The following is a 5,027-nucleotide window of genomic DNA, read 5'->3' as shown; positions in this document are numbered from 1 at the left end:
CCTAGTGTAGGTGAAGGTTTGGTCCTTATATGTGAATCCAAAGTACTTCATTGACTCTGTGTCCAGAGGAAGACAGAAAAAAGCATTGGCCAAATCAACCACTGTGAAATACTGATGTTGAGGCCCAATGTTCTGAAGCGCCAAGTATGGGTCAGGCACTGGAAGAGCCTGTGGAACAGTGGCATCATTGACAGGTCTGAAGTCCTGAACCATCCTCCATCCTTTACCTTCTCCTTTTGTGACAGGCAAAAGCAGAGTGTTCCAGGCTGATTTGTATGGGATGATAACACCGGCATCCAACAGTCCTTAAAATGTATCAGCAATGCCATCTTGTTGTTCTGTATTAAGATGGTACTGAAGTCTCCACACTGGCTCCTGACCAGGTTTTAGGGAGATGTGAATAGGGGTGGTATTTACAAGTCCTACATCATGAGGAGATGATGTCCAGATGTGACTAGGAATGCTCTCTAGCAGTCTGGATGTGTCCGGATGATCAGTCTTTTCCCTGCCATGGAACCGAGGAAGGTCTGTCTTCAAATAGGACGTCTTCTGTGGTGGGTGTGCCAATACACCACGTCTTCCTCTCTGGCCTTCCACACATTAGGAGCAGCTGTACTGTCCCATGTGAGTTTCAGTGCTCTTTTCACCATGGGCCCAAGGGATCTCGCTTCATAGTTACTTCCAATGGCAAGGGTGACATGAGGGCTAGAGTCAGTCTCTAAGGCGAACCAGCTCTTTTGTTCTTCAGAAAGTTCACAATAGGCTGCAACACCATCCTTTCCAGCAAACATAGAACTGAGTTTGAGCCTCTGCTTCTGGCTATGAAGCTCTTCTCTCCAGGCTTGGTCATATAGTTCATCTGGTTGGGTGAGGTAGTTTAAGGTACAGTGCAGAGCATCCAAAGGGGCTCTGTAAGGGTGTGGGGTCTGGAGCCATGGTTTCCATAGCATGTATTCAAATTGAATGTGAGGTGTCTCAGGTCCATTTTGGAGGAGTCTCATCCAATATACTCGAGTAAATGGTTCAACTGGTTCTGGTGTGGGTGCCATGTTTATAGTAACTCTGTGTGAATATCCCGGCTCAACTGCTGCGGTGTTAGGGAGGAAAGGTGGAGACCGTCTGGGCTGCAATAGATATTTGATTTGATTTGATTTTGATTTGATTTATTTATTCTTTCAAGCATGTAAAGACAGTTGATATATCAACACACATAATTTTACACATATCCAACAAATGCTAATCCAATATCAATTTGCTTATACCTAGTACATGCTTGAATGGAGTAGGAAGAAGTCAGACTTATCCAGTCCTGCCCTCTGACATCATCTTACCATCATTGGTTTGCAAGCAGTATCTCTACATAGATAATTATCTTCTACACCACACAAGTAACATACTAAAGAATTATAACAGAGTGTTAACATTCTTACATAATTACATTCTTAAATAATTATCTTCTCCACCACACAAGTAATATATTAAAGAATTATTACAGAGTATTAACATTCATACACCACACCCACAATGTTCCATATAATTAATCATTAAGCCTGTTCTTGCATATATCTTGATTGACACATACCTTTATATTTATGTTTAAACTCGTCAATTCTATTACTATTTTTTATGTCCGCACTTAAATTATTCCATAGTTTTACCCCACTTATGGAAATACAAAATCTTTTTTTGGTTGTACGTATAGCATGAATTTTTAAATTTAACTTACCCCTTAAATTGTATCCCCCCTTCCCTTTCATTAAATAGTTTTTGAATTCCACCAGGTAATAAATTGTTCCTGGCTTATTCATATTCATGCTCAACTTTGAGAGCAAGTCCCTGCCCAAGAGATTGAAGGGGCAATCAGGAGCATATAAGAATTGATGGGTTAACGCTTGTCCGTTGTGTGTTACTGCCAATGGAACAGTAAATGTTTGATATTGAGGTTTCCCTGAGACACCAACGACAGCAAGGCTCTTAGCTGAGAGTGGAAACAAAGTGTTAATGCATGAATATGCAGCTCCAGTATCAGCCATCAGCCAGTGAGTCTTGCCATTAATGTCGCAGGCCACCATTGGTTCTGTCATAGGAGGACAGCACTGGCCTGCATTGGTTCCCGGACACCTTCAGTAATCTTGCTTCTGCTCCCAAGCCTGGGCAGGCATTTGAGCAGGGTATGGGAGGCGAGGTCCCCCATGTCCTCGTTGTGGGCCTCCACCCTTTCTCCTTTGAAACTGAGCTTGCGGCTGTCTCTGGGGTCCCCCAAGGGAAGGACAAGTTGAAGCCCAATGGCCTTGTTGTCCACAAACATAACAAGCCCCACGCCACCCTGTTCTTGGTCCTCCTCTTCCTCCACTACTATACCATTGCACCTCCTGTGGTTGTTGGTTGGGAAAGTAAGGTCCATACTGTGTAGGTGGGGGTGGAGTAGGGTTCAGCTGAGCTGCAACTGCTTCACTCACTGCTTTAACCATTTCTGTTTTCCAGTCTTTCTCGTCAGGAGCTTCAATCACCATCATCTGCTTGGCTTTTGTCTAGAGTTTTTTGGTATTTGTGACATCATTTGCTCGGACTTGCTGTTTCAGCAACCTTTTTGAAAGGGTCTTCATCTCTTCCTATTCTTTCTCTTTCTTCATTTGATACTGTCTGTGATGGTGTTCCAGGTTCTCTACCCACATTTTATAAGGCAGCTTAGGGAGCCCAACTACTTCAACCAAGGCAGTTTGTACGTCATCCAGCAGTCCCTTCACACACTGCATCCTCCATAAAGCTTGAATGGCGTCACTGGAGTCATGTCTGGCCCCTGTATATTTTGCCCACAGGTTTGCTGCCCTCTTCAGATACTCCAGAATGCCTTCATCATCCTTCATCTTGATGTCTCCCACACTGTCCACAGTCCTTTCAGTGGAATACTTTCCTCTCAAGATGCCTCATAAGTTGTTCCTGAATAAATTGAGCGGGGTGGAGTCAGGATGCGCTGATGTAATGTCCGCTATTTCCATGCCTTCAGTTTTCCCAAACAAGGCTCTCATGTCTCCAGCACAGAGGGATTCACCCATTGTCTGTCCTTCCAACATACAAATTTTTTTACCTCTAGTGATCACATGATGTATCCGCTGCTGGCAGTGAGAGGAGTCTGCTGTAGGCTTCAAATGGTCTTGTGGTGTGGATCCTTGCATCCCTGGGGTTACTGTTCCCGAGAAATGTCCAGTAATTACTCCTTCCGTAGTATGGCATGTAGTAGGCCACCATGCCTCTGGGTTATTTTGTACAACTTTTAATCCTACTGTGTATAATAGTCATAATCTTCAGGTCTTCTTTGGTGGTAGGATCCTAGAGTATAAACATACACCTCAGGGTACTGTGTCTCCCTCTGCTGGAGAGGAATAGGCTTTACACATGGTTCATTCAGATGAGATGTTACAGTGAGTCCAGGTAGATGAAGTGAGTGTGTGCTGGGACAAGGTGTTTCCATCATTGTTGTCTCTGGGACATTTCTGCCACTTCTTCAGTTAAACAAACTACTTGGTCGTGATCATTTACAATAATTGTCTTCATAGTCTCTGCTATCTGAGCCATTCGTGTCTCTAAGTCCGATTTTGATGTATCTCTCACTAATGGAATAGCTTACACTGATGGAATGTCTAGAGTTAGAGTCCCCCCTTTCACCTCTACATCCACCAGAGGTGCCTGAATTGGTGGTCTGGCTTTGGATTGTAGAGATTGATATGGAGGGTGTGCTGCAGTCAGAAATGAGTATAGAGAGGTTGATGCCACTGGGGGTACTGTAGGGATGGCCATGTCTTTAATCTTCTCATCCAGGCTGTTCCTTCCCCGCTGCTGCCATGATTTTACACATTACAGTAGTCATTGTGTCTCTGTCTCTGAGTTTTTTCATCCTGTTGTGAGTAGGACCCCAAGTACATTTCCCAGCCTTCTCCCAATCTTCTACAGCTTTGTTGTAGGAACCTGTCGCTTGGGTGGCAATGTACATAATTACCTGGGAGGGGGGAGTGCTGAATTAGATGTACTAGCAAGGAGACCTTGCTCTTCCCAGTACCCCCACAATTTTTCTGCTTTTTTTCTTTTCTGTTTTCCTTGTCCTTCTGGTGCTTTTCTAGTCATTTCTCCCAAAACCCATTCTTTAAGCTGTCCCAAACTTTTAACTTCCTCCATTCCTTTAATTACTTTTCTTCACGTTCACAGAAAATAGTTCTCTTCACTGTGTTACGTAAGTACAGTCCTATTAGTGTGAATATACCAATGTGAAAATTCCCACTGAGCAAATGTGATAGAAAACCAGTTTACTCTTTATTTGCAACTCCTTTGAAAAACTACTGTCTCTGCCTGGGTATATATGTGTGAGTGTATCTCAAGAAATTCCTCTCACTCAGCAAAACAGAAAAGGGTAGTGGAGATAGCTTTGCCAAAGTGAAACTGTAGGTAGAAATACTAAATATTATAAAAGTTTTCCATTTAATTCAAATGTATTATTGCTATAAAGACACCTTTTTTTTGTGAAATGCTTGTGACTCAGCCCTATCCTGCACATGCTGCTCCCATGCAGCATACATTCTCTATTATATTCTTATATATTTTTATTATACTGCTGCATTTGCTGCTTAAAGTGCCTTAGATTTTGTGTTACTTATTTATCTACTTTGTATTTCACTTGTATTTTTGTGGCATTCATGTGCAAAGTATGAATTTCATTGTACAGGGAAACACGTTTCCTAACTGTGAATATGACTATGTAAGTATAGTCCTATTAGTGTGAATATACTAATGTGAAAATGCCAACTGAGCAATTGTAATGAAACTCTTTTTATTTTGCAACTCTTTTGAAGAACTACTGTCTCTGCCTGGGTATATGTGTGTGAGTGTGTGTGTGTGTCTCAAGAAATCCCTCTCACTCAGCAAAACAGAAAAGGGGAGTGGAGATAGCTTTGTCAAAGGGAAACTGTAGTTAGAAATACTGAATATTGTAAAATTTTTCCATTTAATTCAAATGTATTATTGCTATAAAGACA

Source organism: Monopterus albus, unplaced genomic scaffold, assembly GCF_001952655.1.
Source record: "Monopterus albus unplaced genomic scaffold, M_albus_1.0 scaffold214.1, whole genome shotgun sequence".
Lineage (NCBI taxonomy): Eukaryota > Metazoa > Chordata > Actinopteri > Synbranchiformes > Synbranchidae > Monopterus > Monopterus albus.
Note: the sequence above shows the minus strand (reverse complement) of the source record.